Source organism: Pristiophorus japonicus, unplaced genomic scaffold, assembly GCF_044704955.1.
Source record: "Pristiophorus japonicus isolate sPriJap1 unplaced genomic scaffold, sPriJap1.hap1 HAP1_SCAFFOLD_257, whole genome shotgun sequence".
Classification (NCBI taxonomy): Eukaryota; Metazoa; Chordata; class Chondrichthyes; family Pristiophoridae; genus Pristiophorus; species Pristiophorus japonicus.
The window spans coordinates 595,924-608,423 of NW_027252307.1; the positions used below are offsets into that span (position 1 = coordinate 595,924).

General features: G+C 59.8%; 1 pseudogene; it reads right to left on the minus strand.

The window, feature by feature from the left end:
- Positions 1–382: 382 nt before the first annotated feature.
- Positions 383–12,500, minus strand: part of LOC139247099 (collagen alpha-1(XI) chain-like) — a 350,100-nt pseudogene continuing 337,982 nt past the window's right edge.

Sequence of the window (12,500 nt, forward strand, 5' to 3'; positions counted from 1 at the left end):
CCCCGGGACAGACCACACCCCCCCTCGGGACGGACCACGCCCCCTCGGGACGGACCACGCCCCCCTCGGGACAGACCACGCCCCCTCGGGACAGACCACGCCCCCCCTCGGGACGGACCACGCCCCCCCCTCAGGACGGACCACGCCCCCCTCCCTGATGGACCAAGCCCCCTCGGGACAGACCACGCCACCCGCGGGACAGACCACGCCACCCGCGGGACAGACCACCCCCTCGGGACAGACCACGCCCCCCCCGGGACAGACCACGCCCCCCCCCCCGGGACAGACCACGCCCCCCCCCCCCGGGACAGACCACGCCCCCCGGGACGGACCACGCCCCCCAGGACAGAGCCGTGCCTCACAGCCAGGCCGCACGGTATACCTACTTTCCATCAGACAGGTTGACTTCCGTTGAAGACGGGATATTCCTCCGGGCTGGGCTTCCCCGTTTGGTCTTCGTACAGGAATATGGGGCTGCGGGCCAGCTCGAGGCCCAGCTGCTGGATCCCCTGCTCATTGTAGAGTGACAGCAGGAAGGCCTCCCTTTCCCTTCTCTGCTCGCACCGTCATCAGGATGGAGAAATCCTCCGGGAATGGCGAATCTGGGAAAGGCAAGGCCGGAGAGTCAGTGGCTGAGGATCATCAGCTGATCCCTCACACATCCTGTCACACTACCCCTCACACATCCTGTCACACTACCCCTCACACATCCTGTCACACTACCCCTCACACATCCTGTCACACTACCCCTCACACATCCTCAGTCACTACCCCTCACACATCCTGTCACACTACCCCTCACACATCCTGTCACACTACCCCTCACACATCCTCAGTCACTACCCCTCACACATCCTGTCACACTACCCCTCACACATCCCTGTCACACTACCCCTCACACATCCTGTCACACTACCCCTCACACATCCTGTCACACTACCCCTCACACGGCCTCAGTCACTACCCCTCACACAGCCTCAGTCACTACCCCTCACACATCCTGTCACACTACCCCTCACACATCCTGTCACACTACCCCTCACACATCCTGTCACACTACCCCTCACACGGCCTCAGTCACTACCCCTCACACAGCCTCAGTCACTACCCCTCACACATCCTGTCACACTACCCCTCACACATCCTGTCACACTACCCCTCACACATCCTGTCACACTACCCCTCACACATCCTGTCACACGACCCCTCACACATCCTGTCACACTACCCCTCACACATCCTGTCACACTACCCCTCACACATCCTGTCACACGACCCCTCACACGGCCTCAGTCACTACCCCTCACACATCCTGTCACACTACCCCTCACACATCCTGTCACACTACCCCTCACACATCCTGTCACACTACCCCTCACACATCCTGTCACACTCCCCCTCACACGGCCTCAGTCACTACCCCTCACACGGCCTCAGTCACTACCCCTCACACAGCCTCAGTCACTACCCCTCACACAGCCTCAGTCACTACCCCTCACACAGCCTCAGTCACTACCCCTCACACATCCTGTCACACTACCCCTCACACAGCCTCAGTCACTCTCCCTCACACAGCCTCAGTCACTCTCCCTCACACAGCCTCAGTCACTCTCCCTCACACAGCCTCAGTCACTCCCCCTCACACATCCTGTCACACTACCCCTCACACAGCCTCAGTCACTACCCCTCACACATCCTGTCACACTACCCCTCACACGGCCTCAGTCACTACCCCTCACACATCCTGTCACACTACCCCTCACACATCCTGTCACACTCTCCCTCACACAGCCTCAGTCACTCTCCCTCACACGGCCTCAGTCACTACCCCTCACACATCCTGTCACACTACCCCTCACACATCCTGTCACACTCTCCCTCACACAGCCTCAGTCACTCTCCCTCACACGGCCTCAGTCACTACCCCTCACACAGCCTCAGTCACTCCCCCTCACACGGCCTCAGTCACTCTCTCTCACACGGCCTCAGTCACTCTCTCTCACACGGCCTCAGTCACTCTCCCTCACAGGGCCTCAGTCACTCCCCCTCACACGGCCTCAGTCACTCCCCCTCACATGGCCTCAGTCACTACCCCTCACACGGCCTCAGTCACTACCCCTCACACAGCCTCAGTCACTCTCCCTCACATGGCCTCAGTCACTACCCCTCACACAGCCTCAGTCACTCCCCCTCACACAGCCTCAGTCACTCCCCCTCACACAGACTCAGTTACTACCCCTCACACAGCCTCAGTCACTCCCCCTCACACGGCCTCAGTCACTACCCCTCACACAGCCTCAGTCACTCCCCCTCACACAGCCTCAGTCACTCTCCCTCACACAGCCTCAGTCACTCCCCCTCACACAGCCTCAGTCACTACCCCTCACACGACCCCTCACACAGCCTCAGTCACTCCCCCTCACACAGCCTCAGTCACGACCCCTCACACAGCCTTAGTCAGGAGTATGTCACAACAACAACTTGTAATAATATAACGCCTTTAACATATTGAAATGTCCCAAGGTGCTTCACAGGTGTATTACAAGACAAAAAATTTCACACCGAGCCACATAAGGAGAAATTTGCGCAGGTGACCAAAAGCTGGGTCAGAGGTTGGTTTTAAGGAGCGTCTTAAAGGAGGAGAGAGAGGGGGAGAGGTTTAGGGAGGGAGTTCCAGAGCTTGGGGCCCAGGCAACAGAAGGCACGGCCACCGATGGTGGAGCGATTATAATCAGGGATGGTCAGGAGGGCAGAATTAGAGGAGCGCAGACATCTCGGGGGGTTGTGGGGCTGGAGGAGATTACAGAGATAGGGAGGGACGAGGGCCATGGAGGGATTTCAAAACAAGGATGAGAATTTTGAAATCGAGGCGTTGCTTAACCGGGAGCCAATGTAGGTCAGTGAGCACAGGGGGTGATGGGTGAGTGGGACTGGGTGTGAGTTAGGACACGGGGCAGTGAGCACAGGGGGTGAGGGGTGAGCGGGACTCGGTGCGAGTTAGGACACGGGGGGCAGTGAGCACAGGGGGTGATGGGTGAGCGGGACTTGGTGCGAGTTAGGACACGGGGGGCAGTGAGCACAGGGGGTGATGGGTGAACGGGACTTGGTGCGAGTTAGGACACGGGGGGCAGTGAGCACAGGGGGTGATGGGTGAGCGGGACTCGGTGCGAGTTAGGACACGGGGCAGTGAGCACGGGGTGATGGGTGAGCGGGACTCGGTGCGAGTTAGGACACGGGTCAGTGAGCACAGGGGCTGATGGGTGAATGGGACACGGTGCGAGTTAGGACACGGGTCAGTGAGCACAGGGGGTGATGGGTGAGTGGGACTCGGTGCGAGTTAGGACACGGGTCAGTGAGCACAGGGGGTGATGGGTGAGAGGGACTTGGTGCGAGTTAGGACACGGGGCAGTGAGCACAGGGGGTGATGGGTGAGTGGGACTGGGTGTGAGTTGGGACACGGGGCAGTGAGCACAGGGGGTGATGGGTGAGTGGGACTGGGTGTGAGTTAGGACACGGGGCAGTGAGCACAGGGGGTGATGGGTGAGTGGGACTGGGTGTGAGTTAGGACACGGGGCAGTGAGCACAGGGTGTGATGGGTGAGCGGGACTGGGTGTGAGTTAGGACACGGGGCAGTGAGCACAGGGGGTGATGGGTGAGCGGGACTGGGTGTGAGTTAGGACACGGGGCAGTAAGCACAGGGAGTGGTGGGTGAGCGGGACTCGGTGCGAATTAGGTCACGGGGGGCAGTGAGCACAGGGGGTGATGGGTGAACGGGACTTGGTGCGAGTTAGGACACGGGGGGCAGTGAGCACAGGGGGTGATGGGTGAGCGGGACTCGGTGCGAGTTAGGACACGGGGCAGTGAGCACGGGGTGATGGGTGAGCGGGACTCGGTGCGAGTTAGGACACGGGGCAGTGAGCACGGGGTGATGGGTGAGCGGGACTCGGTGCGAGTTAGGACACGGGGTCAGTGAGCACAGGGGGTGATGGGTGAGTGGGACTGGGTGTGAGTTAGGACACGGGGGCAGTGAGCACAGGGGGTGATGGGTGAGTGGGACTGGGTGTGAGTTAGGACACGGGGCAGTGAGCACAGGGGGTGATGGGTGAGTGGGACTGGGTGTGAGTTAGGACACGGGGCAGTGAGCACAGGGGGTGATGGGTGAGTGGGACTGGGTGTGAGTTAGGACACGGGTCAGTGAGCACAGGGGGTGATGGGTGAGCGGGACACGGTGCAAGTTAGGACACGGGGCAGTGAGCACAGGGGGTGATGGGTGAGCGGGACACGGTGCCAGTTAGGACACGGGGCAGCGAGCACAGGGGGTGATGGGTGAGTGGGACTGGGTGTGAGTTAGGACACGGGTCAGTGAGCACAGGGGGTGATGGGTGAGCGGGACACGGTGCAAGTTAGGACACGGGGCAGTGAGCACAGGGGGTGATGGGTGAGTGGGATTGGGTGTGAGTTAGGACACGGGTCAGCGAGCACAGGGGGTGATGGGTGAGCGGGACACGGTGCAAGTTAGGACACGGGGTCAGTGAGCACAGGGGGTGATGGGTGAGCGGGACACGGTGCAAGTTAGGACACGGGGCAGTGAGCACAGGGGGTGATGGGTGAGTGGGACACGGTGCAAGTTAGGACACGGGGCAGTGAGCACAGGGGGTGATGGGTGAGTGGGACTGGGTGTGAGTTAGGACACGGGTCAGCGAGCACAGGGGGTGATGGGTGAGTGGGACTGGGTGTGAGTTAGGACACGGGTCAGTGAGCACAGGGGGTGATGGGTGAGCGGGACACGGTGCAAGTTAGGACACGGGGTCAGTGAGCACAGGGGGTGATGGGTGAGCGGGACACGGTGCAAGTTAGGACACGGGTCAGTGAGCACAGGGGGTGATGGGTGAGCGGGACACGGTGCAAGTTAGGACACGGGGTCAGTGAGCACAGGGGGTGATGGGTGAGCGGGACACGGTGCAAGTTAGGACACGGGGCAGTGAGCACAGGGGGTGATGGGTGAGTGGGACACGGTGCAAGTTAGGACACGGGGCAGTGAGCACAGGGGGTGATGGGTGAGTGGGACTGGGTGTGAGTTAGGACACAGGGCAGTGAGCACAGTGGGAGATGGGTGAGTGGGACTGGGTGTGAGTTAGGACACGGGGCAGCCAAGTTTGGATCAACTCTAGTTTATGTCGGGAAGAATGTGGGAGGCCAGCCAGGAGTGCGTTGGAATGGTCAGGTCGAGCAGTGGATGAGCTGAGGCAGGGGCAGAGACAGGAGATGTTACGGAGGTGGAAATAGGCGGTGTTAGTTAAGCTGCGGATATGTGGTGGGAAGCTCATTTCAGGGGCAAATATGACACTAAGATTGTGAACAGTCTGGTTCAGCCTCAGACACGAGTTGGGGAGAGGGATGGAATCGGTGGCTGGGGAACGGAGTTTGTGGCAGTCTTCCTAATATTCAATTCGACAATATACAGGGAGCTTTACTCTGTATCTAACCCCCTGTACCTGCCCTGGGAGTGTTTGATGGGACAGTGCAGAGGGAGCTTTACTCTGTATCTAACCCCCTGTACCTGCCCTGGGAGTGTTTGATGGGACAGTGTAGAGGGAGCTTTACTCTGTATCTAACCCCCTGTACCTGCCCTGGGAGTGTTTGATGGGACAGTGTCGAGGGAGCTTTACTCTGTATCTAACCCCCTGTACCTGCCCTGGGAGTGTTTGATGCTGTGTCTTGTTTTCAAAATGGAAGAGAAAATGAAAGTGTTAAGTATCGAATAACTCCACGAGGCTAAGTACGGTGAGCTAGTTCAGGCATGGCCTTACTCCAGTTTATTTATTCTCAAAATGAGGATTCAACATGGTTGCCAACATTATACACACGGCGTGCACGTGTCCGCCAGTGACCATTAGGACTCCGACTGTCACGCCCTCTGGTGGCAGGTAAAACCCAGTTAACATACATCACAGAAAGAGTTGAGAAGCAGGGATTGAAATGCGGATGAAAGAATTGTCGCGCGACATTGCCCTGCGAGCGGAGCGCTGTAATGTTGCGATTACAATCCTCTGGCTGGATTCCATGGTGTTGAGTTTGGGAGAACAGCTCCTCTCTGAGCTGGAAACACACAATTCCCCACAGTGCTGTGGGACGGAACCATTCCTTCGCACAAACACAATCGCAAGATACTGCTGGCAGCACGTGGGGGTCCGTTACACATTCACTAACAGGGGAGGGAGAGGATGGGGGAGCGGGTGGTTGGGTCTCAGTCGGACTGGGGCCAGTTTGTGTCAGTACACAGCCTGTTTGGAACAGACGGATTCACACAGGACTCTTTCCTGTTGGAAAGTATGTGTTCGTGGCATTCCACCAAGGCCTCCTGTTCTGTCTCAATCATGAGTTGGGAACTTGCCTATCCCCAGCCAAGCATTGGACAGAAATCTCCCAGGGCCCGGCCTGTCAGAGAGGGCTGACTGATGAAACATCCCCGCTCCTGATTCACAATCGCAGCCCGACATCTCACGGCTGTCTCACTCCAACATGTTTCGGAAAAGGTGTAAACCCCTGGCTCAGTAGGCAACACTCGCCCTCTCAGTCAGTACATCGTCTACCGGGGATCACTCCAGAGACTTCAGCCCAAAATCCAGGCTGACACTACCGGCAAAGTACTGAGGGAGTGCTGCACTGTCGGAGGGGCGGTACTGAGGGAGTGCTGCACTGTCAGAGGGGCAGTACTGAGGGAGTGCCGCACTGTCGGAGGGGCAGTACTGAGGGAGTGCCGCACTGTCGGAGGGGCAGTACTGAGGGAGTGCCGCACTGTCGGAGGGGCAGTACTGAGGGAGTGCCGCACTGTCGGAGGGGCAGTACTGAGGGAGTGCCGCACTGTCGGAGGGGCAGTACTGAGGGAGTGCCGCACTGTCGGAGGGGCAGTACTGAGGGAGTGCCGCACTGTCGGAGGGGCAGTACTGAGGGAGTGCCGCACTGTCGGAGGGACAGTACTGAGGGAGTGCTGCACTGTCGGAGGGGCAGTACTGAGGGAGTGCCACACTGTCGGAGGGGCAGTACTGAGGGAGCCCCGCACTGTCGGAGGGGCAGTACTGAGGGAGTGCTGCACTGTCGGAGGGGCAGTACTGAGGGAGTGCCGCACTGTCGGAGGGGCAGTACTGAGGGAGTGCCGCACTGTCGGAGGGACAGTACTGAGGGAGTGCTGCACTGTCGGAGGGGCAGTACTGAGGGAGTGCCACACTGTCGGAGGGGCAGTACTGAGGGAGCCCCGCACTGTCGGAGGGGCAGTACTGAGGGAGTGCTGCACTGCTGGAGGGAGCAAATGCAAGTTATTGTCAGGACGCAAGAGATGAGCCAAAAGAAGCACCAACTGTCGGCAAGTCAACCCTCGTGCCAAAACCCACTTAATAAAAATCTAGTTTGATGATGGATGGTGCAAAGAGAAGCCGTCAGTCGGGGAAATCCAAGGAGATTGTGAGGCCGTTTTGGAGTTAACACACTCGGCCAATCCTGTTGCACTGGGCCCTGTGGATGGCTCCGTTCCCAGCAGCCTAACTTTCACCCAGCTCGGCAGCAAATTAAAGGCAGGCCTGTGATTCCCCTGCAGCTCGCAGGCCAGGTCTCTCAGAGGCTACTAGGCCGGTCACCATGGCAACCGCCCCATAAAATGCAGAAACCATAGCAGCAGATTAGTCACTTCCTGTCCCAAAGCCTCCAGGCCTCTTCCTCGTTACCCAAGCTCATTTTCTTTCTTAATTATTTCATGAATGTTCTGGAATGTTGCCTGTTGCTGATTATCTGTTGGCTGCAGTGTGGTAACGTGTTTAGTGCAGCAAGGCTGCTCATCGCTCAGTCAGTTCACAGGCCTGGGCCCCAAGCCAACACCGCCATTCCTCCCCTCCCGCCTTCCATCGCTCCCCTCCTCTCCCCTCCTCTCCCCTCCTCTCCTCCCCTCCCCTCTCCTCTCCTCTCCTCTCCCCTCCTCTCCTCTCCTCCCCTCCCCTCTCCCCTCCACTCCCCTCCTCTCCCCTCCCCTCCTCTCCTCCCTCTCCCTCCTAACCCCCTCCCCTCCCCATCCCCTTTCCTTCCCTCCTCTCCCATCCTCTCAGCCTATGTGGCCTGGGCTGTTCCTGGGTGGGGGGTGCGGGGGCGGGGGGAGGGGGGGGGGGGGAGTGTGGTGAATGCGGGGAGGGGTTTTGAGTGACAGGGGGCAATGTTGGGGGGGAGTGTGGGGGGGGAGGGCAGTGTGTGGGGGAGGGGGAGGAGTGTGGGGGAGGGGAGGAGTGTGGGGGAGGGGGAGGAGTGGGGGGGAGGGGTGGCAGCGGGGGGGAGGGGGAGGTGTGTGGGGGAGGGGGGAGTGTGGGGGAGGGGGGAGTGTGGGGGAGGGGGGAGTGTGGGGGAGGGGGGAGTGTGGGGGAGGGGGGGCAGTGTTGGGGGGGAGGGGCAGTGGGGGGGCAGTGTGGGAGTAGTGTTTGGGGGGGCAGTGTGGGAGTGCGGGGGGGGCAGTGTGGGAGTAGTGTTTGGGGGGGCAGTGTGGGAGTGCGGGGGGGGCAGTGTGGGAGTAGTGTTTGGGGGGGCAGTGTGGGAGTGCGGGGGGGGCAGTGTGGGAGTAGTGTTTGGGGGGGGCAGTGTGGGAGTGCGGGGGGGGCAGTGTGGGAGTAGTGTTTGGGGGGCAGTGTGGGAGTGCGGGGGGGGCAGTGGGGGGAGGGGCAGTGTGGGAGTGGGGGGGGGGGCAGTGTGGGAGTAGTGTTTGGGGGGGCAGTGTGGGAGTGCGGGGGGGGCAGTGTGGGAGTAGTGTTTGGGGGGGCAGTGTGGGAGTGCGGGGGGGGCAGTGGGGGGAGGGGCAGTGTGGGAGTGGGGGGGGGCAGTGTTTCGGGGGGGCAGGGTTACCTCCCGCTGTTATTGCTGTGGGCCCTTATTGTGAATACATTGCTGAGACTCACATGGCTCAGGAGGAGGCCATTGGGCCCATCGAGCCCGTGCTGTGCCGGCTCTGTGACAGAGCGATCCAATCCGTCCCACTCCCCGCTCTGTCCCCACAGCCCGGCACATTTCCCCTGTCCCAGTATTTATCCGTTTCCCTTTATCGAGTGTTAAATTTGGGGGGTGGGGGGAGTCCAGAACAAGGGGCAGAACCTTACATTTCAAGCCTGGCCGTTCCGGGGTGATGTCGGGAAACACTACTTCACACAGTGGGAATCGGGAACTTTCCCGCAAAACGCTGTGGATTCTGGGGGCCAACTGGAGCTTTCACCTCTGAGACCGATGGATTTTTGTTGCGTGAGGGTAATGAGGGTTACGGAACCACGGCGGGTAGATGGAGTTCAAATGCAGGTCAGCCGCAATCTCACTGAATGGTGGGACAGGCTCGAGGGGCTGAATGGGCCTCCTCCTGTTACCATGCTCTATCTGCCCTGTCAGACAGAGCGTTCCCGATCACAACTCACTGCGTAAACACATTCTCCTCATCTCCCCTCGGGCTCTTTTGCCAATGACCTTAAACCTGTGCCCTCTGGTCCCTGACACTCCTGCCACTGCAAACAGTTTCTCCTTAATTACTCAATCAAAGCCCGTCACGATTTTGAACACCTTTAATAAATCGCCTCTTAACCTTCTCTGCTCCAAGGAGAACAACCCCAGCTTCTCCAGTCTCTCCCCGTCACTGAACTCCCTCATCCCTGGAACCACTCTGGTCAATCCCCTCCGCACCCTCTCCCAGGCCGTGATTGTGTGTGCCGATGGTGCCCTGACTGTTGACACCGTTAATCGAGGGGTGTTTGCTGCCACCTCCTCTCTCCATGACAAGGAATCGGCTCCTCCAAGGCAGGGTGTGCTGGTCCAGCGCCTTATTGCTGAGCAAACTCTGTCGTGCCACCGTGGGGCAGCCCCAAATGGAGGAAGAGTCCCACCCTTTCCATCGCTGTGGTTTCACACCTCCTGCAGCTGTGATCAGCTACCTCCAGATGGAACCCCCTTGCCCCCCAGAACGTGAACCCCGATCCCAGCCACAGTCCCTGTCCCCGAGTGACGCACTGTCAGAAGGGCAGTACTGAGGGAGCGTCGCACTGTTGGAGGGGCAGTACTGAGGGAGTGACGTACTGTCGGAGGAGCAGTACTGAGGGAGTGCCGCACTGTTGGAGGGGCAGTACTGAGGGAGTGACGTACTGTCGGAGGGGCAGTACTGAGGTAGTGCCGCACTGTCGGAGGGCAGTACTGAGGGAGTGACGTACTGTCGGAGGGGCAGTACTGAGGGAGTGACGTACTGTCGGAGGGGCAGTACTGAGGGAGTGACGTACTGTCGGAGGAGCAGTACTGAGGGAGTGCCACACTGTTGGAGGGGCAGTACTGAGGGAGTGACGTACTGTCGGAGGAGCAGTACTGGGGAGTGCCGCACTGTTGGAGGGGCAGTACTGAGGGAGTGACGTACTGTCGGAGGGGCAGTACTGAGGTAGTGCCGCACTGTCGGAGGGCAGTACTGAGGGAGTGACGTACTGTCGGAGGGGCAGTACTGAGGGAGTGACGTACTGTCGGAGGGGCAGTACTGAGGGAGTGCCGCACTGTTGGAGGGGCAGTACTGAGGGAGTGCCGCACTGTCGGAGGGGCAGTACTGAGGCAGCGACGCACTGTCGGAGGGGCAGTACTGAGGGAGCGCCGCACTGTCAGAGGGGCAGTACTGAGGGAGTGCCGCACTGTCGGAGGGGCAGTACTGAGGGAGCGCCGCACTGTCGGTGGGGCAGTACTGAGGGAGCGCCGCACTGTCGGAGGGCAGTACTGAGGGAGTGCTGCACTGTCAGAAGGGCAGTACTGAGGGAGCGCCGCACTGTCGGAGGGGCAGTACTGAGGGAGCGCTGCACTGTCGGAGGGGCGGTACTGAGGGAGCGCCGCACTGTCGGAGGGGCAGTACTGAGGGAGCGCTGCACTGTCGGAGGGGCGGTACTGAGGGAGCGCCGCACTGTCGGAGGGGCGGTACTGAGGGAGCGCCGCACTGTCGGAGGGGCGGTACTGAGGGAGCGTCGCACTGTCGGAGGGGCAGTACTGAGGGAGCGCCGCACTGTCGGAGGGGCAGTACTGAGAGAGTGCCGCACTGTCGGAGGGGCAGTACTGAGGGAGTGCCGCACTGTCGGAGGGGCAGTACTGAGGGAGCGTCGCACTGTTGGAGGGGCAGTACTGAGGGAGCGTCGCACTGTTGGAGGGGCAGTACTGAGGGAGCGCAGCACTGTCGGAGGGGCAGTACTGAGGGGGCGCCGCACTGTCGGAGGGGCGGTACTGAGGGAATGCCGCACTGTCGGAGGGGCAGTACTGAGGGAGCGCCGCACTGTCGGAGGGGCAGTACTGAGGGAGCGTCGCACTGTCGGAGGGGCAGTACTGAGGGAGCGCCGCACTGTCAGAGGGGCAGTACTGAGGGAGCGCCGCACTGTCGGAGGGGCAGTACTGAGGGAACGTCGCACTGTCGGAGGGGCAGTACTGAGGGAGCATTGCACTGTCGGAGGTGATGTCTTTCGAATGAGATGTTAAACCAAGGTCCCATCTGCTCTCTCAGGTGGACGTAAAAGATCCCATGGCCACTATGGGAAGAAGAGCAAGGTAGTTCTCCCAGGTGTCCTGGGCCAGTATTTATCTCTCAACCAATGGGATGGGCGGTTTGGGATGGAGGGTTTGGGATGAAGGTTTTTGGATGGGCGGTTTGGGATGGGCGGTTTGGGATGGGCGGTTTGGGATGAATGGTTTGGGATGAATGGTTTGGGATGGGCGGTTTGGGATGGGCGGTTTGGGATGGAGGGTTTGGGATGAATGGTTTGGGATGGAGGGTTTGGGATAGAGGGTTTGGGATGGGCGGTTTGGGATAGAGGGTTTGGGATGGGTGGTTTGGGATCGAGGTTTTGGGATGGGGGGTTTGGGATGGGCGGTTTGGGATGGGCGATGTGGGATGGAGGGTTTGGATTGGCGGTTTGGGATGGAGGGTTTGGGATGAATGGTTTGGGATGGACGGTTTGGGATGGACGGTTTGGGATGGGTGTTTTGGAATGGATGGTTTGGGATGGAGGGTTTGGGATGGAGGGTTTGGGATGGAGGGTTTGGGATGGAGGGTTTGGGAAGAATGGTTTGGGATGGAGGGTTTGGGATGGAGGGTTTGGGATGGAGGGTTTGGGATGGAGGGTTTCGGAAGAATGGTTTGGGATGGAGTGTTTGGGAAGAATGGTTTGGGATAGGGGGTTTGGGATGAATGGTTTTGGATGGAGGGTTTGGGATGGAGGGTTTGGGATGAAGGGTTTGGGATGAAGGGTTTGGGATGAAGGGTTTGGGATGAAGGGTTTGGGATGAAGGGATTTGGATGGACGGGTTGGGATGGAGGGATTTGGATGGAGGGATTTGGCATGGACGGTTTGGCATGGACGGTTTGAGATAGAGGGTTTGGGATGGGCGGTTTGGGATGGGCGGTTTGGGATGGAGGGTTTGGGATGGACGGTTTGGGATGGACGGTTTGGGATGGACGGTTTGGGATGGACGGTTTG